This window comes from Nycticebus coucang, chromosome 10, assembly GCF_027406575.1.
Source record: "Nycticebus coucang isolate mNycCou1 chromosome 10, mNycCou1.pri, whole genome shotgun sequence".
NCBI lineage: Eukaryota > Metazoa > Chordata > Mammalia > Primates > Lorisidae > Nycticebus > Nycticebus coucang.
The window spans coordinates 59804354-59827496 of NC_069789.1; the positions used below are offsets into that span (position 1 = coordinate 59804354).

Below are 23143 nucleotides of genomic sequence, written 5' to 3' on the forward strand. Positions count from 1 at the left end.
CAACCATCACCACAATCTAATTTCAGAACATTTTTTTCACCCTCCTCCCCAAAAATTCCATATACGTTAACAGTAATTCCCTATTCTCCATTCCTTCTGGTCCTAACCAACTAATAATCTACTTTCTGTATCTATATAATTGCTTTGTCTGTATATTTCATATAAATGAACTCATACAATATGCAGTGTTTTATAACTGGCTTCTTCCACTCACATGATGCTTTCAAGGTTCATCCATATATCATATGTTAGTACTTTATTTCTTTTTATTGCCAAATAACATTCTGTTGTATGAATATATTGCATTTAATTTATCCATTCATCAGTTGATGGACCTTTGGTTGATTCCACTTTCTAGCTCCTATGAATAATGTTTCTATAAACATTTGTGTAAGAGTTTTTTTAAGGACATATGTTTCCATTTCTTGAATATATGTCTAGGATTAGAATTGCTGGGTCAGATGGTATGCATATTTTTAAATGGTACCTTTATATTATTAGAGACTATTCTAAATATTTTATATGGATTCTTTCCTTTAGTTATCACAATACTCTACAAGGTAGGTGCTATTATTATTCTCACTCAACAGTGAGGAAATTGAAGCATCATTTGAAGGACATCAAGTAAATTGTCAGAGGATACTCGGCTAATAGAGCCAGGATTTGGACCCTGGCAGTCTGGCCCTTAGTTCTTATACCACCGTGTTCCCATATGTGAGGTTTATGTGAGAGGTCTGGAAATGCTCCCAGCCTGGCCTACAGTAGATGTCCAATCATTTTTGTTGACTCTTGCAACAGTGACCAGACACCCTGCATTTCTCTGACTTTTGCATCTCTTTGAACCTTAGGTCAGTTTCCCCAATATATTAATATAAAGCTTCCAACATGGCATTTAATAAGAAATAGGGCTGGCAGGGGGTGTGCAACGCGAGTTCTGGATTCTAGCTCTGGCTTTCTTACTGACTTAGAAGGGATGTTATTTATCTTTATGGGCCTTGGTTTCCTCATCAGTAGAGGCTTGAATAAACGAACCCGCTCTTACATCCTATGCAAGTTTTTTTTTTTTTTAATTAAATCATAGCTGTGTACATTAATGCAATCGTGGGGTACAATGTGCTGGTTTTATATAGAATTTGAAATATTTTCATCAAACTGGTGAACAAAGCCTTCATGGCATTTTCTTAGTTATTAAAAATACGGAATGCTTCACGAATTTGCGTGTCATCCTTGCACAGGGGCCATGCTAATCTTCTCAGTATTGTTCCAATTTTAGTATATGTGCTGCTGAAGCAAGCACCCTATGCAAGTTTTATGCCCTTCCCCAGCAGCCTGAGCCCCCCAGGGGGCTGAGCTAAGGTGGGTGCCTGGGATGGGTGCCCAGGGCCTCAGGTCACTGCTGTGCTCAGCAACATTTCTCTCATCCAGTGTGTTAACAGGGCAAATAGGGACTGAGAGAGGTGAGGGTGAGGAGAGAGAGCTCACCCTAGGCTTCCCTTCTATCATGGAGCCCTTGGCATGGGCTGGGACTTTCTATGCTCTAAGCCAGAAAAGAGCCATTTCACCTGTGCACGCCCCCCAGTCTCCTGACTTCCCTTCCTTTCTGTCCCACCCCCACCCCCCACCCCAGACAGGGTCTCCCTCTGCTCCCTGGGCTAGAGTGCAGTGGCATCATCATAGATCATTGCAACTTCAAACTCCTGGGCTTCAGTGATTCTCCTGCCTCAGCTTCCCAAGGAACTGGGGCCACCATGCCCTGTTAATTTTTTTCTCCTTTTTATAGTTACAGGGTCTTGCTCTTACTAGGCTGGTCTCAAACTCCTAACCTCAAGTGTTCCTATTGCCTCAGCCTCCCTAAGTGCTAGGATTACAGGCATACCTGGCTGCTTCCTTCTCTTGACCCCTACGCCTCCTCTAGAATCACTGCAGCCCTCATTCCAGTGAACTATCCATATGTCTTCTGAGGTCTGGCACTAGCACCTGGTTTGGGAGCATTTATGGGAAAGTGCTGAGCACACCGTGTGTGCCCAGCATGCATTAGTTGACTTGAATCAGGTTCAGTCTTTATGCTAGTAGTTTCCTGTAGGCCATGATCCCCCAATCCTCTTTTCCCCATCCTTTTTCAGCAAGAGCATTTATTGCATTCTGCAAACCCCATCTGGCAGCACCAACCGCAGCCATTCTGTATCTTCCAAATACACAGCCCCATCCTGTTAACTGTCCCCGGGCCCTCCCTTTACTCCATATTTGCTGCTTTCTGGAACCCGCCAGTCAGAGCTCCTACTGTTTTCCAGTTACCATGCCAAGCTCATAACACAAGGATAGTGTATTTAACCCTTTGGGGTAGGGTTTGTAGTGTCTCTGTTTTATGGAAGAGGAAACAAGTCCAGGACAGGGAAATGACTTCTTTAAGGTCACCAAGCTGGTAAGTGGCAGTGGGAGGATTTGAGTGAAGGCTGCGTAGTGGCAAAGCCTGAAGGCTGCGTAGTGGCAAAGCCTGCATCACTTGACGGATAAGAAAGGTGCTGTAAAAGGCTTCTGAAAGGCCGGGCACGATGGCTCACGCCTGTAATCCTAGCACTCTGGGAGGCTGAGGTGAATGGATTGCCTGAGCTCATAAGTTCGAGACCAGCCTGAGCCAGAGCCTGAGCCCCCGTCTCTAAAAATAGCCAGGCGTTGTGGCAGGCACCTGTAATCCCAGCTACTTAGGAGTCTGAGGCAAGAGAATCACTTAAGCCCGAGAGTTTGAGGTTGCCATGAGCTGTGATGCCACGGCTCTCTACCGAGGGCGACAAAGTGAGACTCTGTCTCAAAAAGAAAGAAAGAAAGAAAAAGGCTTTTGAGAGGTCCAGGCCTGGCGAAATCAGCTGGAGCGTCTCTGGGCAGGTGGGCTCTGAATCCCAGGGCGGGTCTGTGTCCCTGTGCCTTATCTCTTTCTATCCTGGTATGGAGCACGGTAGTGCCTATTTGGTGAATCCTGTGAACACCCTCTTCTTCTCATGGACAGAACGGGGTCTGACGTTTCCAGCAGGCATTATAACCTGAGGCTCCCCTGCTTCCTCCACTGGTTATAGATTCAGTTTCTCCAGGGTTTGCTGTTCTTGCTTTCGATATGATGAGCCCGATCTCAGTTCCAAGCTCTCCTCCCCCCATGCCTGTGTGTCTCACTATTTTTAAGCTCCGTGGGCTTAATGAGCTGCCTGCCATGACATGTCTTCAACATTCACCTTTTCCTCTAACGAACCTCAGAGAGCTAGGTTGGGCTCCCTTTGCACTTGTCACCCCTCACCCCTGACTCAGGCCAGAGCTGGGCTGTTTTCCCCATCTGGGCCCAGACTTGGCTTGCCGAGCCCCACAGTGTGCCCTACAACTTACCTGGTGGGGGTAACGCTGCAGATCCAGGCCCTGGGGAACTGGCCCCTTCTCCTGGGGCTGCCTTCTATCTTGGTTCTCCCATTCTACTCCACCTTGACCCCTTTCTGCAAGAGTAGTGATGTTATAAAGAGAACTGCTAAGCTCCCTGCATAATTGGTGGTGACTTCTCTTTGGGAACAAAGTGACTGGGGAAACTGTATGGCCCAGTCTAATGAGGCCAATTGACTGCAAGGCCTAGGATGGAGATTTCAGAGATTTGAAGGCTTTCAGGATTGGAAAGAGGACCTCAAACTTCATCTAGGCCAATGCTGTGTCCCTTATCTGAGTCCCATTTCCCAGAAGTAGTCTAACCTCAGCTTGAATACCCCCAATGACGGGGCAGTCATTACCTGCAGGACCACCATGGCATCATGGGGTGGTGCTGACTATGCAAAAATTCCACTTCTAAGCCTCCATTTATTTTCCACGTGAAGAGGGGAGACCCTCCAGGGGTTCATCTTCTTCCTCCTGCACTTACTGCTGCTAGGGGAGGGAAGAGGAAGCAGGGGAGCCTTAGGTCATTCTCCACGAGGAACCACACATGCTGTTTGGGGCAGGGGCAGAGGCACCTCTGAGCCCCTCTGAGCTGCAGAGATATGATGTGATTCTTTGCTCTGAGGGGACCACCGGGAATTGCTGAGAAGCCGTTAGAAAAAACTGAAATCCTTCCTGCTTCCCATGTGTGAGGTGCTTGACCCTGAGGCAGACTAGCTCTGTCTATGAGAATAGGTCTGTGCCGGCTCCCTGGTGCCAGCTCCGGGGACTCAGGGTCTGACAGGAGCCACACCAGGAATTCACTTACAGTTGCAGTTTCAAACCAGGGTCATCTCACTGGGTGGCTGGACTCCTGAGGGCCCCAGAGAGACGCAGCTGCAGACACCATGCCTACTCTGGTAAACTCTCCAAGCCTCGGGATTTTGCCAACTTGGAGAGGAGTAGGACCAGAAGGCAGGCTGCCTACTCTGTGATGTTGGGCAAGTCGCTTCCTTCCTCAGGCTCGCAGCTTCCCTGACTATACATGTGTCGCATGTGGACCTTTGGAGATGACGTGGGTGGCTGGGCTCTGCAGTTGCAGAGTGGCGCATGCGTGGGTGGGTTGCTTCCCTGTGGGTGGTACTCTGCAGCGCAGCATTGCCTGTAGCGTATGGATGGGATAATCCTCTGCTCGTTTCCTTTCCTTCTCTCCTCTGGCCCAGGGCAGGGATGCTGGAGCCCTGGGTATGTTACTCCTAGCCGGGGGTGGGGGAGCACCTCTCAAAAGTCTGCTGGGGCATGATGGGTGTAGAAGGATGCCTCAGCTCCTGTGGGAGAAAACCTAGAGGCCTCTGCTGTCCTGCCTCAACGCGGCTCTCCTCCCTTGGGCCTCTGCTGTCCTGGCCCAACGTGGCTCTCCTACCTTAGGTCAGGCTCTGGAGCGGGTCCCCAGGTGGCATCTCTGGAGCCAGGGGCAGCTATCTGTTGTCTGATAAGCTCCCCAAGTTAGCTGTCATCCCTCTGCCTTCCAGAGGGATGCTATGGCACTTTGGCCAGCTCTGTTCCTTGCCTGGAACTGGCTGGCCTCTTGTGAGCCACCCCATCACCTCTAAACCCTTGGCTGAGTACTGCTCTTCCAGGAAGCCTCCTCGGAGGGCTGCTCATGGGCTTTGTGCCTTTGCCATGGTCCCTTTGCCTGTGCATCATGGCAAGCAGGTGATGATGTGGTGCTCAGCACCCTAGCAGGGGCCAGCTCCTCTCCCTCCATGATGCCCTCCAGCATCGGTCAAGCTGGAGTGTGAGTGGGGGCTGCAGCACTGCCCACAGGTCAGCCCGCAGCACTTTCTGCTCTGCACATTTTCTTTTTCTTTTTCCTTTTGGCTGAGTTATAACTTAGATTCAGCAAAGAGCATGGCTTATTGGTATATGCACCTCTATAAGCACTAAAGAAATTCCCAGGAAGGATCTCTGTCCCCTCCCAGTCCCTGCTCACCCCTCAGAAGTGACCACTCTCTCATCTCTATTGCTATGGAGTGGTTTTCTAGTCTTCCTGGCTTTCCTCCCGTCCCTGGGCATCCTTCAATCTCTCTTGCATTTCCTCTTTCTCTACAAACCCTCTAAATGCTGGTGCTCCTTGAAGCCCCTCTCTAGCTCTTCTTATGCCTACGCTCTCCCCAGGTGGCTCTCCATTCTCCCAGTCCCCCTTGCCACCTCTGCTTTTGACTCCTGGAGCCACAGTGCCAACAGACCCCCACTTCTGAGCAACACACTTATCTACCCCACTGCCTGCTGGGCACAGCCACTCGGCGGCCTGCTGGCACCGGCCAGGCTTCAGCTGGGATGCCCTTGGGGGGTCTGGGAAACCTGGCCTCGTCACATCTCAGCTTTGTCATCTCCTAGGATGGCAGTGGTGGCTAGAGGAAGACTAGCCTCCTCACTCTGCTGGCTTCTGTGAGGACAATTGTCAGACACCCTCACATAAAACCTTGAAAACTTGAGCAACCAAAATGGGGACCCAGCAGCCACAGTTGGCCACAGATGCAGAGAGATGTAGGAGCGTCCAGCTGGGCTGGCGGTGGGGGTGAGGCTCAGCAGTATCTGGACACATGGACAGGGAAGATGAATAAAACTCAATCCCATCCTCAAGCAGCTCACAGGGAGAAGCCAAAAGCCTTCTGGAAAGTGGAGCAGATGTGATTCTGCTCCTGGCTAAGATCAGCTTGCCCAGTGCAAGTTCAGAAGAGAGGACTTAGCCCAGAGCTGGGCTTTGAGAAGGCCAATTGGGCTGGAGCTGAAGGTGTAGGTTTATTAAGGGAGACTGCCTGCCAGTACAGAGGCCTGACTTCTTCAATGAAGCACTAAAAAGGGCCTCGAGCCTAACCTGGTCCATGGCTAAAAGTGGCAGATTGCCTGGGACGGGGGTTCGCAGCTGTAATCCTAACACTCTGGGTGGCCAAGGCAGGTAAATTGCCTGAGCTCAGGAGTTCGAGACCAGCCTGAGCAACAGCAAGGTAAAAAATAGCTGGGTATTGTGGTGGGTGCCTGTAGTCCCAGCTGCTTGGAAGGCTGAGGCTTATAGCTGGGAGGGGTCAGGTTAGACCTGCCTTCCCAGAGGATTGCTTGAGCCCAAGAGTTTGAGGTTGCTGTGGGCTATGATGCCACAGCACTCTATTCAGGGCAACAAAGTGAGACTGTCTCAAAAACAAAAAACAAGTGGCAGAACTGAGGCTTGAACCTGAGGTCTGTCCGCCCAGAGTCCAGGTACTAATTCACCCCAACCCCACTTGACTGCATCTGTTTTTTTTTTTGTAGAGACAGAGTCTCGCTGTACCGCCCTCGGTTAAAGTGGCGTGGCATCACACGGCTCCCAGCAACCTCCAACTCCCGGGCTTATGCGATTCTCTTGCCTCAGCCTCCAGAGCAGCTGGGACTACAGGTGCCCGCCACAACACCTGGCTATTTTTTTGTTGCAGTTTGGCCGGGGCTGGGTTTGAACCCGCCACCCTCGGCATATGGGGCCAGCGCCCTACTCACTGAGCCACAGGTGCCACCCCTGACTGCATCTGTTTTACTCGGCTCCTTTCCCTCACTGGAGCTGTCTTCTAGGTGTGGAGCTATATAGAATTATAAGTTGATAATTTCCAATTTGGAATTTCTCCCCTCATCACTCTCCTCCTTCAGCCCTGTGGCATTTTGAGGCCATGGTCCATCCCTTCCTGTCCCAGGTCAGGAAGGAGAAAGTTGGCTGTTTCTTGGAATCTAATTGTGCCCCCAGGACTTGCATGACCCACTTTAGTTTCCAGAGACCACAAGCTGTCAGAGGTGTTGGTGATAATGGGCTTCTCTATCTGAAGAGTGCCGGGCATATCTCTGTCCCTGGGGCCTGGCCAGCATCTGGGAGGAAGGAGGCCCTCCTAGAAATGTAGCAACCAAACTGCAGCCTGCTCAGCGGACCCCCTGCTTTCTTCCACTGAGTGCAGACTGGGCCCCATAAGACTTCTGACCCCTCCCAGCCACAGGTTTGGTCCCCAGCTGAGATGCTCTGCTACTTGGGAATGCAACACTTGCCATCCTTTGGGGAAGGTGAGCCAGCTGCCTCTCTCATACCCCACTTAGGCTCAGCTTTCTCAATTACAAAATGGGAGTAGGAGTACCTGTCTGCCAGGGCTGAGGATGAGATGAAATGCAGGGCTGACACTGAGTGGACCTTGGACCTTCCTCCAGCACCCAGCTCCGGGGGAGTGCCTTCCTGGTATCTCTCACTTAGACCTGCCTTCCCACAGTGTCTGAGAAGCTAGCCAGGGAGGAAGGAAAGAGCCCTGGGATGGTTGCCAGGAAGGCAGGGTTCAAGTGCACAGTAAGGCCATGGGCAAGCTGATCTTCTCACCAAGGGGCAGAATCCCATTTGTTCCACTTCCTGGAAGACCTGAGCTTTGAGCACCTCCCTGGGAGGTGCTTTAGGAGTTGAGGGGTTGAGTTTTATTCATCTTGCATTCCTAGCACTTAGCTTGGAGCCTGGCATAGGAATTGGAGTAAATGAAAGTGAAGATCAGACGAAAGTGTAGATGTATGTATGTATGTATTTGAGACCGAGTCTCACTTTGTTACCCTTGGTAGAGTGCTATGGCATCATAGCTCACAGCAACCTTAAGCTCTTGGGCTCCGGGGATTCTTTTGCCTCAGCTTTCCAAGTAGCTTGGACTATAGGTGCCTGCCACAACACCTGGCTATTTTTAGAGATGGGGTCTCCATGTCTTGAACTCCTGAGCTCAGGTGATCCACCTGCCTCGGCCTCCCAGAGTGCTAGGATTATAGGTGTGGGCCACCGAGCCCAGCCGAAATAGATTTTTAAGCAATTAAAAATGCCAGGGGGCTCAGCATCTGTAGCATAGTGGTTACAGCACCAGCCACATACACTGAGGCTGGCGGGTTCAAACCCGGCCCAGGCCAGCTAAATAACGATGACAACTGCAACAAAAAATAGCCCAGCACTGTGGTGGGCGCCTGTAGTCCCAGCTACTTGGGAGGCTGAGGCAAGAGAATCGCTGGAGCCCAAGAGTCTGAGGTTGCTGTGAGCTGTGATGCCATAGCGCTCTACTGAGGGCGACATAGTGAGACTCCGTCTCAAAAAACAAACAAACAAACAAAAAAGCCAGGGGTTATTTTTGAGGTTGGGTGAGGCAGACAACTCCTGCCTACCCCTTGTTAGCTGGGGAACTTGACTTAGGAGGGTCTGAGCTACATTGGACCCCCTTCCCTCTGGGGTGCCACAAGCAGGCCTGCCTAGGGGCTGCCTACTCATCACCTCCAGGTGGAGCCCTTTGAGGCAGTGTCTTGCCCCACCCCGCACCTAACTGATGACAGCTGAGGTACTGGGGTGGGAGGGGATGACCTGTGCAGGTGTATCTCTGGGGTCTCTCTCCTTCCCTCTGAAGCAGGACAGGGCAGTGCCTGGTGAGACCTCACCTCCCAGTTAACTGTGCCAGACCCAGCAGCTGGACAGCTCCTCTGGGCCAGGGGCAGTGTGGCCTGGCAGAAAATTCGGAGGTAAACACCTTACAGTCCACTGGGAGCTGAACCACTTCCACAAGTAACTTGGACACCAGGCAGAAGTGATGCAGTCTCTACAAGAGGAACATACAGAGCCAGGGAGAATTCTGGGCCTCGGGCTCCCCAGACGCACACCTCTGCAGCAACCTTGCCCTCCTGGACAGAGCCTGCACTAGTGGGCAGAATCGCTGGCTTGGCTAACACTGCAGCCCTCATTCTGGGGGACACCAGGTCTGTCCTTAAACACATGATCTGCATGGACTCAGCCTAGCCCTGCTGAGAGAATAAGGAGAGGAGATGGGTATTTAGGGTCTGCTTTGTGCCAGCACATGTGGCTTATTTAATCCTCAAAGCATCCCTGGGAGACAAGCACCTTTTCCTGGGGTTAGAGAAATGAACCCCTCTTCCAGGTCACAGAGCTGCTAAGCGTCAAGTTGGAAAGCAGACCTGCAGCTCTAAAGCCCACATTCTCCCAACACCCCAACAGCCTTGGTGCCACCCATGTTCAGAGGTAGACGTCTCCAAGCATTTCTGAGGGTCATATCTTTTTTTTTTTTTGAGATAGTCTGACACTGTCACCTTGGGTAGAGCGCTGCATTATAGCTCTCAGCAACCTCAAACTCAGGTGATGCTCTTGCTTCAGCCTCCCAAGTAGCTGCTACTGCAGGCGCCTGCCACAATTCTCAGCTAGTTTTTTTTAAATTTCTAATAGCGATAGGGTCTTGCTGTTGCTCAGGCTGGTCTCAAACTCCTGAGCTCAACATTCCACCCACTTGGCCTCCCAGAATGCTAGGGTTACAGGTGTGAGCCACTGCCTCTGCCTCAGGTCATATTTTAAGAACTAAAGGGCTATTCTGGGGAGGCAAAGCTATCTTCCAAAGAATGGCAGGAAGGGGAGAAAAACCAGGTTTCCTGATACCTGGTTCGGGCCCCAGGCCTTGAGCTACCTTTGGAGACAGAGGGCACGCCCTCACCTGAGGGTCTGGCAGGAGATGGTGCCGCACAGGGAGGGTGCAGCTGGTGGTTTCTGAAAGGCGGCTCACTCTGTAGTTGGTCCCTACTCATTGCCCAAGTACTGAGCCGTTAGCTATATCTTGGCTTCTTGGACAAGAGGTGTGGCCCGAGACCCTCCCAGTTCTCCCTTCCCTAGGGCTTTTCACATTCCCATACGTGAACATGTCACACATCTGCATACACACACGTACCTGTTTGCATACACGTTCATAGTGCCAGCTCATGCCTATTCACACATTCACGCCCCGTGTTTATGCACATGGTGTTCACATGTGCACACTCTCTGCCATGTCACCTCACTGGTTGCTCCTGCCTTTCTTAGCTGGGCCTGAGAGATGGAGACAGGCTGCTTGTCTCGGCGTGGCCTGCTAGCAAAGCCACTGGCGCTGACGTTCTGCTCCATTACGTGGCTAACGGAGCCTCCCTCTGCCTCCGCCTCCCTTTCCAGGGAGTGAGCATTGACTTGGGGCCTGGGAGGGGGTCAGCCTGGCTGGGGTGCCCCGCTGAGTGTGGAGGGAGGGGGCCTGGGAGCTGGGGTGGAGACCGAGCGAGGGGCAGGAGGCAGGGGTCTCCTTAGCGAGGCCCCAAGTATACAGGAGCTGGGCAGAAGGTCTTGGCTCTCCAACTCCTCCCCCGCAGCGAGCCAGGGCACCGGCCTCCAATCCCAGCTCCCTACTCCCTTTCCTCTGCCCTCCCCCAAGCTTCCCCTCCCCCTCCCTGAATTACATCATACACTCACACCTACTATACCACCCCCCAATACACACCACACATCATACACACACCTACTACATAGCACACCACACACCCTCCTGCATATGACACACACCATCACACGCACACCCACTGTACCACACACGAGCCACACATACCACGGCACCCTACTATATACCACACACTCACCCTGCTATACGCCATAATACACACCTCAGACGCATACTACACATACTACATAACACTCCTCCACATACCAAGCTCAAGACACAAACACTCCATCCCCACCCCCTCGCACCACACATTACTACCCACCATGTAGATACAGCTCAGACACACACAGCCACCCATCCCCCACCACCACACACAGATACACACACAACGCACATTGAGACGCACCACCCACACCACACACACAATTCATATCACACACACCACCATGCCCCATCCACCACCCTCTCCCACTCATGTTGAAAGGCTTTTGCTCTCATGCCAAACCTAACCCGTGTCTCTTGGAGGGCGGAGTGCTTGGCTGAGCTCATGTGTTCAAAGCATATATAACATTTATTCAGAAAGAAAATGGTCAAATTTTAGTGGTTTTTTAGCTCAAAACAAAAATGTGTATCTGGCATGAAGGATGACGGGGTGGGGGGGGTGGCGGTGTTGGAAGGTACAGTGTGCTACATGGGTGTAGGGCCACACAGGCTGTGGCTGCTGTGCCAGCTGACCGCTGCTCAGCCACAGAGCTCCTCTCCCGTGAGTGCTTCCCCGCCTGCTCTGCAGACAGCAGCACCCCTCCTTGGAGCATGACCAGGCAGAGCCCCCCCAGTCCCACCCTCCTGCCTCCTACTCAGAGTTTGCACACATTGAGGTCCCCAAGTCCTCGTGACGGTGTGGGGAGGCAGCACTCCTTCTGGGTCCCACTGGAGATCCCCACCACATTCCCTGCAACCTGCACTGGGCAGCTCAGTTCCGAAGTTCCCATCTGCCCCCAGTCACCCATTCAGGGTCCCCACCCTGCATTGCCTGCTCCCAAGCACTCCGATACCCACCTAAGGGAAGACCCTTTCCTCTGCCCCAGGAGAGCTGTCTGCAGGCTTGAGAGATAGTGTCAGGTGCTGGGGAGTGGGCACTCAGGACAAAGGCCTGGGATTCTGAGTCTTTGGAGAAAGAGGTGGGGATGCAGCAGGTCTGGGGACCAGAGGTGGCCTCCGGGGCTGGGAGCAGCTGGAGACCCCAGCAGTCTGCTCAGGACCCGTGAGGCAGCTGGGCCATGACTCAGCAGCTTCTCCGGCCCTGGCCTGAGTGTGCCGTGCTGCAGCGAGGCCTCTCCCTCCAGAAGTCTGCACTCCAGCTCCTCTCCTCCGGGGGTGGTGCCTCTCCTTCACCTTGTGTCAACTGTGGTCCTGGATGGGAAGAGAGAAGGGAGAGGAGCCCTCACCACTGTTCCCCTGCACCCTGCAAGAGCTAGCCAAGGCTGAAATGGATCCAGGGGTGGAGGAGGGTGGCCTGAGGGGCCACAAAGAGAGGGAGTTAAGGAATTAACAACTCACCATTGCCCTGTTAACCATTTTATCTGTGTGAAGTGAGGTAAGTCACTAAGTCATCTCCTTTCGGGGACCTCAGTTTCTTCATATCTCAAACAAGGCTTTGGACTGTGTTGCCTGTAAGGTTCCCTCGGCTCTTACAGGCTGGGGTTTTATTTTTCTGTGATTTAGGACTACCCACACCTGTGGTCTAGGTCAGAGAGAAACAATCAGCGGCAGGTGTGCGGCGCTGGGGTTTCCCAGGCCTAACTCAGGAGCTTCCCCTTTGATCATCACAGCTGCCTGTGAGGCAGGCAGAGCCCTGATGACTAAGCCTCACTTACTGACATGAACACCGTGGCTTAGGAGGCTAACAGGCTGGCCCAACATTGGTTCAGGGAGGTCTCAGTCCTCAGTCATCGGATTCTAGCTTTGGGACTATGACTTCTGCGCCCCAGATCACAGATTTGCTGATCTCAGTGTGGTTGTAAGGAAAGGAAAATACATGTTACCCCAGCAGGAGAGATTGAAGTTAGACAAGGGGAAGGACTTTCCAACTCTGAGGAAACCTGGAGTGGTTAGCTTCCCCCTAGCTCAGTCAAGAACAGATTCTGCTTCTGTGTGTGAGGGGAGGCAACCCTGCTCTGCAGTAAAGGTGTGCCTGGACCTACCTAGGCCCCATCAGGCCTCGGTACACAAGGAACTCAAAGAAATAGGTCATTCATTTGCAGAATGAGCTAGAAATTAATTCATTAAACCTTTATCCTGTGCTTCCCAGGACTGTTGGTGCAAAAAATAAGGACATAAATGTATCCTTAAGTATTGATCTTTTAGCTTCTAGCTTCAGTAAGAGGCATCTTGCTAGTTAACCTATTTCCATCTCATTCCTTTGGCTTCTGCAAATACAATGCCAGGAAAGACTAAATACTGTAAGCTGTATCCAGTCAGCTCTCCTTTATCTGCAGCAGCCGAGTCCTGGACGAAGGTGGGTAATCTACAGAAGTGCATGGTCCCCACAAAATATGTCATTGCTTTGGCGTGGCAGTGGTGGTGGACGAGTGAGAGTGCGGGTATGCACACGTTGTGTACACTTACGCTTTTGGTGGGAGTGAGGATCAAACCTACTCATCTTTCATGGGGAAACAGGATCTCATTTTGGAGAGAGTCTCATCTGGGAGGGCACTAAGGGAACCCAGAAGCCTGGTGGGGGAGAGAACAGGGATCTGGGGCCTCCAACCCATTGTGGGGCAGAAGCTTATCAGGGTGGCCTCGGTGGGTGGGGGGTGGCCCCTTCCAGCCTGGGCAAGCCAGGCAATTCCCAGGTGAGCCACGATTGCCCCTCATTTGTTCTTTTTCAAGACTAGGGATCCAGCTCCTGGGTTCTGAAGTACCAGAAGGTAGAGAAAACAGGCAGATATTTTCATGGGATTCAAACTTTAAGATACATAAAGGTACACAGTAAAATATTTGCCAGCCCCTTTTGTCCCAAACTCCCCTGCCCAGAAGCAACTATAGGTGATGTCATCAACTCCATATTCATCTTTTCCCGAGCTAATCAGCGCATACAGAGCATATGGTTGCTGCTTCGCCCTGCCTTTCACCCAGGTCCCATGTGTACACCTGTGCATGTTGATTCTTTGACTAACAGTCTCCTTTGGAGATCATTCCACCCACAGAGAGGGACGCTCTGCGGCACTGGAGCCTTCTGTGATGCTCCTATGTGGGCTGACCATGGGCAAAGTGGTCAAACCCTTAAAGCAAAACACCCTAGAACTGCTGTGAGTGTGAGTGTGGGAGCGTGTGAGGCCGTCTCAGCCTGCCTTCCACCTCTAGCCATGTTCCCTTCCACCTGCTCAAAAAGGTCAAATCTTCCTCTAGTCGAGAGCCAAGCAGCTGAGCTCTGAGCACATCTGGGTGTTTGGAGCTAAGGGAAGATAGAGCCTCCAGACAGATATAGTTTATGCTTCCTATAAGAGGGCTCATGACAAGGGGAGAGAGGGTGGCCTTTCCCCCTGCACCCCAGTCTTGGGGCATCCCTAGGCTCTCTGTTCGTGTAGTCTTAATCCCTACCACATTTCTGATTCCTGCCCCGCAAGCTCAAAAAGATGAGTTAAAGGGTAAGTCAACCAGGTTGTCACCTGCTTCCCAGCACCTCATCCACCTAGGCAAATCTGGTTGTTCACCTGGGCAGCAGAAGCCACAGGCAGTTAGCCAGTGCTCAGAAATCTCCACATGTCCCAGTCTGTGCAGGGACTCAGCTCTGGAGGCCACTTGCAGTGTCCTGAGTTCTTGGGATTCACATTGTCACAGGAGCCAAGCAGCTCTCCTGAGCAGATAGACAGATGAACAGCAGCCAGGGGGTGGGGGAGGAAGGGGATTCCCATAGATTCTCTTTAGTCGCCTGCTTAGTGACCTAGCTTCTGGCCCACCCCTGCTCCCACTATTGCAGACTGTTCCTTCCTGAATGCTCCAAGGACTAGGGACCCCATCCTTGTCCCTGGGAAATACAGAGAGTGGGAAAGAGCAGGAGACTTCAGGTTCTCTAAATCTGCAGACTCAGGCAAATTTAGGCTTGGATCTTTATGCTGACCAGCTGCATGACCTTGGCAGGTCACTTATCTGTGTGAGCAGAATTTGCCTTAACTCTGAAAGGATGCTAATACTTGTGCCCTTCCCCCAGGCGGATTAAATGAGAACATCTATGTGCTCATTAAACAGAGCAATATTTAAACCTGTTGTTGCCTCCAGTTTCTTTTGCCTGCCCCCATGCAGTCTTCGATGGAAGGAGGGGAGGGTTCCACCCAGGTCTGAAGAGCCTTTGAGGCTAATTTTATTTCTAACAAATGGTCTTGGACTTTTACATTTTCTAGCAACTCTTTCTGAATTACTTAGAACCTTAATTTTCAAAGTGTAGCCCACAGACCACCTGTATCAGAGGAAGCTAGGGTGCTGGTTACAGTACAGATCTCTGAGCACATTCCATCCCTGTGGGTCAGGCTTTGGGGGACAGGGTGCCATGGCAGGGGATTGCATCCCAACACACTCCCCAGGGGTCTTGATGTGGGCCAAGCCTGAGAGCCCCTTCCCCTGTGTATCTGCATACTTGATGGGGCCCCTGTGTCCGTCCCTCTTTAGACCTTGAGCCCTGGCCCTGCAGGCCAGGAACAGACATCCCTCCACACCCCAGCCCCTCTCCCCAGCAGCTGCAGGCTTCTCTCCCTAATGGTGCCATTTCATGCTTTCCTGCTCGGGTGATTCTGACCAGACAGAAGAGTTCACCCTGTCCTGGGAGCCCCTGGAGCCCCGTTCCATTTATCATCCTCAACTCTTCCAGCTGGCTGCCCTCCACAGCACTGCAGATCTGAGCCTTGAGGGCAGCCAGGAAGCCGTAAATCCCTGGGGATGTGGCTCTGCTTCTGTGCTGTTCTTGTCTCTGTTCCTGCTCAGTCACAGGAACCCTGGATCCTCTAGTGGCAAGTAGTCCTGGGGGGGTGGACGAGGCCGCTGGGCTGCAGTCCAGAGACTTAGATTCTGCTTCTAGTGCTGCGCCCACATGCCTGTGTGACCTTGGATAAGTCACTTTGCCTTTCTGGGCTTTCTTTTCTCACAGGAGTCTTGGGAACTCAGGAGTCTTGAGCATCTTTGTTGCTTTAGCTTCTGCTACAATCTGTGGGGATGAAAAACCCCCACCCCTTAAGCTTATCCAAAGAGAGAGAAAAAAGGGTTTGTATAACAGTGAAAAAAAAAAAAAAAGTCCACTGTGGGAATCAATTTACTATCTAGGGAGGCTGAATAAACAAGGCTTTTCTCAGGGTGAAAAAAAAAAAAAAAAAAAAAAAGAAAAAAGGGTTTGTTTGTTTGTTTGTTTTTATAAGTGTTTGGGTACTATAGGAATGGCTGGTGATGTTGCAAACACTGACAGCTGGGAGATGGATAAGAGGCTGGAAGCATGGACATCACAAATATAAAAGGGCTCTGACCCATCCAGCCCTTAATGTGTACTTATAGAGCACCTACTATGTGCTAGTCAAAAATCCCTGGATGCACGAATAGTAGTAGTATTTTAGAGATAGGGTCTTGCTCTGTTGCTCAGGCTAGAGTGCAGTGGCTTGATCGTAGCTCACTGCAGCCTCGGACTTCTGGACTCAACTGATCCTTCCACCTCAGCTTCCCAAGTAGCTGGGACTACAGACATGGTTGGCTTTTTCTAGTTTATGGAGAGATGTTTATGTACTATGTTGCCCAGGCTGGTCTTGAATTGCTGGTCTCAAATGATCTTCCTGCCTTGGTCTCCCAAAATACTGGGATTATAAGCTTGAGGATGAATCTTAAATTCTGGTAAAGGGACACAGACAAATAAAATTGATAAAATATATAGTGTGTCAATGGGTGGTAACTGCTATAGAGAAAAATAAATCAGGGGAGGGGTTAGGGGTGCCAGTGGCTGGTGGCAGGCTGCAGTTTTTTGTTTTTTTTTTTTTTGTGGTTTTTGGCCAGGGCTGGGTTTGAACCCACCACCTCCAGCATATGGGACCGGCGCCCTACTCCTTGAGTCACAGGCACCACCCCCAAGGCTGCAGTTTTAAGTGTGGTCATTGCAGATGACCTGTGAAGAGGCCAGTGTGGCTGGAAGGAATGAACAGTCAGGCACACAGGGCCCTAGAAGCTGCTGTGGGTTTTATGTCATGATGACCAGATCACTACATCCACTGGCCTGAGAACAGAGACTTAGATTCTGCTGGGAGGGGCAAAAGGGACCCTTCTTGTATTGATGGGAGCCCCCAACCCTGAAGGGCAGGCCTCAAAGAGCCCCCCAGGAGAAGTTCAGGGGAGCTAGGAGAAGGGGAGCCACCTGAGGGCATGGTGGGAACCGAGGGGTGTAGGAATGAAAGGGCTCTGGCTGCCTTCCTTCTTTTTTTCTTTTATTATTATTACTATTATTTCTTTGACTCTAGAAGGGACAGCAGAGCTAGGTGGCAAGGGTTATTTATTTATTTATTTTTGCAGTTTCTGGCCAGGGCTGGGTTTGAACACGCCACCTCCCGCATATGGGGCCGGCGCCCCACCCCTTTGAGCCACAGGCGCCACCCAGTGGCAAGGGTTATTAGAGCACATCAGGGGGACAGTCTGTGGAGGGAATTTTAGTCTCTCAGCTACTAGAGTGGCTCCCAGGGGAGTGGAAACGCAACCCAAGGGCAGCCTTGGAGAGACAAGCCGCAGCTCTTAACACTCTGGGCAGAGACTGGGCTTCAGGAAGGACACATGGTCTTACCCTGCACATCATCTTATTTAATCCCAGCCTCAACTGGAGGCATTAGGAATCAAAGCTGTGTTCTGATAGTTAAGAAGTCTGGCGCCTAGAGAGTGAAAGAAACCACTCAAGGTCAAATGGCTCATAAGAGGACGTGTCTGACTCCCTAGAGCCCCAAGCTTGCTGCAAAAGGAGAGGAAGGGGGGGCAGTTCTCAGAGCTGTGCGCCCTGCCAGCTTAGGGGTCTCACTGTACATGCACACACACCAAGCCTTGGTTCTGTCCCAATCTCTCTTGGGGTGGGTGCCCTGGACCTAGCCTGGTGGCTATTAAGTTGAGTCTTAACCTGGTTTATGGAAAGAGCCCTGGACCCAGAGTCAACCTGTAATGCACTGGGTGAAATTGGGAAGGCCACTTGCCCATAGGCTTCAGTATCATCTGTGAAATGACAGTGTGACCCAGTGATCTTGGCATCTGTCTTGCTCAATCCTTTATTCACTCATATTTATGAAATGCCCATTATGTGCCAGGTAGCGTGTTATCTGCTAGGGCAGGGGGTTGGCCACGTTTTTCCCTAAAGGACCACGGAATGAAAGTTTTCAGTTTTGCAGGTCTATTGTGATTATTTAACTCTCTCGTTGCAGGGCAAAAGTAGCCACAGAGAAGACATGAATATGTTTCAGTAAAATTTTATTTACAAAAATAAAATCAGTGGGCTTGGTACCCAAAGCTCAGTGGGTAGGGTGCCGGCCACATACACTGAAGCTGGCGGTTTCGAGCCTGGCCCGGGCCTACTAAACAACAATGACAACTGCAACAACAACAACAAAATAGCTGGGGGGGGGGGGGTTGTGGCAGGCGCCTGTAGTCCCAGCTAGTTGGAAGGCTGAGGCAAGAGAATTGCTTAAGCCCCAGAGTTTGAGGTTGCTGTGAGCTGTGATGCCACAGCACTTTACCAAGGACAACATAGTGAACCTCTGTCTCAAAAATAAATAAATAAATTAGAATAAGTGGTGTGCTGGATTTGGCCTGTGTGCCATAGTTTCTCAATAGCTGCAGTAAAGCTACAGTGGTGAGGAAAATGGACGAGGACTCTGCATAAATAGTCCCAAGCTGCAGGGGAGGCTGGCAGAGTGGGGTGGGAGAACCCCCATGGTTTCTGTGTATGGGAGATGGAGACTGCTGGGAGGGGTTTTCACTGGGATGCCCAGCAATCTGGGGGTGGATGTGGAGAAGGAGAGAGCTGTGAAAACAGGTGGCTGGGGTCTTGATGAGGATGAATTTGGAAGTGATAGGTATAGGTATGGGCGGGCAGGCTTCCTTGAGAAGGTGCTATCTGAGCTGAGCTGAGAGATATACAGGCACCGACTCAGTGAAGGGGAATATAGCATGTGCAAAGGCCCTGAGGTGGGAGGTAACGTGTTGTATTATAGGAAACAAAAGAAGGCACATATGGTTGGTGTTAGGGGACCAGGGGAGGGAAAGATGAGGTGATGCTGGGCAAAAAACATGAGGGCCTTGTGGGCCACCGAAAAGATTTTGGCCTGTCTCCCTGGGGTGGCTTTTAACCATACTGACATGATCAGGTTTGCATTTTATGAAGTTGCTGTGGTGGCAAATGGAGAACTGACTGGAGATGAGTAAGAAGAGATATAAGAGATTAAATGGCTCTGTCAAGGAAGGGGCCAACTACCTCTGGGCCTGGGGCTCGGAAGTGACTTTTGGCTCTGACAAAATATAGATGGAACTGAAGTGATTGATGGTATGGACGAGACCAGCCAGGGTGACAAGAAAATTGCTTGTCAGAAGAGAAGTAAGCCAAGAAGTAGTCAGAACTATGGTGACAATCAGGGAAGGACACAGGTTAGTTGGTGAACATAGCTGAGGGGTCAAGTTCAATGACAGTGAAAATGTCCTCCAGACTTTGTGACCTTGAGGTCATTCACAACTTTACAAAAAAGCAGATTCAATGGAGTGATGGGGAAGAAGCTCCAAGGGAGGAGCTGAGCAGTTAGGCAGGGAGTGAGGAAACAGGTGTGTGTGTTGGTTGGTGATATTATAAATGGGGAAAGAGCCAGCAGAGGGAAAGGAGGAAGGGTAAGTGTAAGAAAGAGCGGGGATGGCAGAGGCTTCCCACAAAAGCCAGAGGGACCCTGCATAGGAGACAGGACTTGAATCAGAGGAAAAGTCCTCCTCTGAAACGGTCAGGAGGAGAGGTCTGAGGAGGGGTGTGAGGGAGCTGCAGGCTGGCAGAGTGGGGGTGGGGAGCCTCTCCACAGTTTCTGTGCAGGGGGCTGGAGAGAGGGGGTCCTTCCCTAGGGTACTCAGTAGTCTGGGGGAAGGCGCGGAGAAGGAGGGAGCAGAGAGTGGAGGTCTTTAGACCTGGTGTTTTGCCTGGTGTGTGCCACAAAAATAGATGCTAAGGGTGTGTAGGGAATTGGGAAAAAGTTATCAGCAGGATGGGACCACAGCAGGACATGCAGATGGGAGGGGCCGCTGGGCTCAGGAAGGCCAAGGGGATTTGCACAGGAAGAGTATTCCAGGCTGCCAGCAGGGGGTCTGTTTGGTGAGCTTGTGCCCGGCAATACAAGAAGGACAACGTGGTACCAAGTGACAGAGCAGTGACAGGAAGTGCCTGTGGGATCTAGCCAGGGGCCAGACCAAGTGGGGAGCTCACTCTAAGTGTGACAAGAAGCCATGGGAGGGTTTAAATAAATCAGCCTGGCTGCAGTGTGGAGATTAGGGTGAATGGAGGGGAGTGGAAGCTGCCAGATAGGAGGCTACTGTGGTCCTCAGGAGGGTGGGAAGTGGCCGAATTTGGAAGACATTGTGGGTTGAGTTAAGAAGTTTGCAGATGCTCTGAATGTGGAGGGTGACCCCAAGGCTTTTGGTCAGAGCACCTGTACCGTTTACTGCGTGGGCAACTGGGCAGATGGGCCCTGAAGCCACCCCATGTTCCCTCTGGGTCTCCTGCCCCAAGCCTGTCTTTTATCAAGAGCTACCTTCTCAAGCATCTTTGTGATTTCCTGCTTCCTAGGCAGCTGTAGCTTCATGATTTTGTTGGAGGTGGATTTAAAGGGGCTTTCCAGGTCAGCGTCATCTTGATCCACGCCTGCCCCACTGCATCCGCCTGGCTACTTGATGGGCTGAGGCAAGAGGATCACTTGTGCCCAAGAGTCTGAGGTTGCTATGAGCTGTGACGCCTTGACACTCTACCCAGGGTGACAGAGTGAGACTGTGTCTCAAAAAAAAAAAAAAAAAAGTTGTATAAATGAATAAGCATCTCTCATGTCAGTTTTCTCTGCTCCATCCCCTGTATTCCTACCCTAGTGTAGGTCTATGTCGTTTCTGGTCTGTTCAACCAGCCTCCTGCTGGCTCCTGCTCCCGGCCTCTCCGTCCCACTTCCTGTGGTGCTAACTTCCTCGAACCCCACATTTAGCAGGTCAGGCCACTCTGTGGCCTTCTGTGGTTCCTGCTGGGTACAGAAGTGAGTCTAATCTCTCTTGGACTTCAGGACTCCTAAGATGCAGCTCTCTACTTCAGACCCTGGTCCGTGGGACCTGCGTCCCTTTACCCCATGTGGCTTTAATCTGTTACAGTCAGCTCTTTGAGAGAAAGTCCATGTCCTGTACAGATCTTGGGTCCCTCTGTTGTGCTGAGGTCACTTTCAGGCACCTTATCTGGGGTTTAAGTAACACGTCTCAGATTCAGCTCCAGCTCACATTCATTGAATGTCATTTATGTGCCAGACACAGGTAAATGTATTTTTTAAATTTTCACAACAGTTCAGAAAAATAGGTATTATTTTCCACAATTTTTATATGGTGAAATCAAGTTTGGGAAAGGGATTTAGTTGGAGCATCCAACAAGTGGTGGACCTCCCTGTGCCGTAGCTCAGTGGTTAGGGTGCTGGCCACGTACACCGGGGCTGGCGGGTGTAAATCCAGCTTGGACCTGCTAAACAACAAGGACAAATGTAACCAAAAAATAGCCAGGTGTTGTGGCGGGCACCTGTAGTTCCAGCTACTTGGGAGGCTGAGGCAAGAGAATCCCTTAAGTCCAAGAGTTGGAGGTTGCTGTGAGCTGTGACACCATGGCACTCTACCAAGGATGACATAGTGAGACTCTGTCTAAAAAAAAATACCAAAAAACATTATACTTAATCAAGAAAGATTAAAAGCTTCCCCCCTAACATTAGAAACAAGACAAGAATTCTCACTCTCACCACTTGGTGTTCAACATGTACCATAAGTTTTAGCCAGGGAAATTTAAGAAGAAAAAGAAATAAGAGGCATCCAGATTGGAAGAGAGATGTAAAGCTATCTCCATTTGCATGATTCTGTATATAGAAAATCCTAAGGAATCCACATGCACGCACCCATGTAAAGTATCAGAACTAATGCATGAGTTCAGAAATGTGGTAGGTTAAGAGACTGATATAAAAAAATCTATTATATATCTATACACTAGCAATGAACTATCGGAAAAATAAATAAATGGGACTTGATTAAATTTAAAAAGCTTCTGCACAGCCCCCCAAACAATCAACAGAGCAAACAGACAACTTACAGAATGGCAGAAAATATCTGCATACTGTACATCTGATAAAGGGCTAATAACCAGACAAAAGACATGAACAGAAGCTTTTCACAAGAAAATAGACTAATGGCCAAGAAACATATGAACAAATGCTCAATGTCAGGGAAATGCAAATCAAAACTACATCATCAGGGAAGTGCAAATCAAAACCACAATCCCAGTAAGAGTGGCTTTTATCACAAAATCCCAACACAATTGATGATGGCATGGAAGTGGAGAGAAAGGAACACTTACACGTTGTTGGTGGGACTACAAACTAGTACAACCTCTATAAAAAACTGTATGATATAGCCGGGTGCTGTGGCGGGCACCTGTAGTCCCAGCTACTCGGGAGGCTGAGGCAAGAGAATCGCTTAAGCCCAGGAGCTGGAGGTTGCTGTGAGCTGTGTGAGGCCACGGCACTCTACCAAGGGCCATAAAGTGAGACTCTGTCTCTACAAAAAAAAAAGAAAAAAATTGTATGATAGGCGCCTGTAGTCCCAGCTACTCGGGAGGCTGAGGCAAGAGAATCGCCCAAGCCCAGGAGTTGGAGGTTGCTGTGAGCTGTGTGAGGCCACAGCACTCTACCAAGGGCGATAAAGTGAGACTCTGTCTCTACCAAAAAAAAAAAAAAATAGTATGATAGGATGGAGAGTCCTCGGAGGCCTAAAAGTGGACTTATCATTTGACCAGCAATCCCACTACTAGGTATTTACCCAAGAGGAAAAAGGTCATTTTATCAAAAAGACACTTGTACTAGAATTTGTCTAGAATGCAGTACAATTCACAATCACAAAGATATGGAATTCCTGAGTGGATTAATGAAATGTGGAGTGGAATATTATTATTCAGCCATAAGAAATGAGTTCATACCTTTTGCAACCATCTGGATGGAACAGGAGACCATTCTCCTAAGTGAAGAACTGTAAGAATGGAAAAACAAATACCACACGTACTCGCTATTAAATTGCAACTAACTGATCAGAATTCATGTGCAGGGATGAAAGTAAAACTCAATGGAAGCGGGTGGGAGGAATGAGGAGGTGAAATCATACCTAATGGGTACAATGTACACTGTCTGGGTGATGGGCACACTTATAACTTTGACTCAAGCAGCATACAGGCA

At 50.5% G+C, this 23143-nt stretch overlaps 1 protein-coding gene and 1 non-coding gene across 3 annotated transcripts in view; one reads left to right on the forward strand and one right to left on the reverse strand.

Moving 5' to 3' along the window:
- Positions 1–23143, forward strand: part of SYT2 (synaptotagmin 2) — a 134038-nt gene that overhangs the window by 91975 nt on the left and 18920 nt on the right. The window lies entirely within an intron of this gene.
- LOC128597825 (U6 spliceosomal RNA) lies at positions 1191–1297 on the reverse strand. Its single transcript, XR_008383383.1, has one exon. It is a non-coding gene; the product is annotated as a U6 spliceosomal RNA (small nuclear RNA).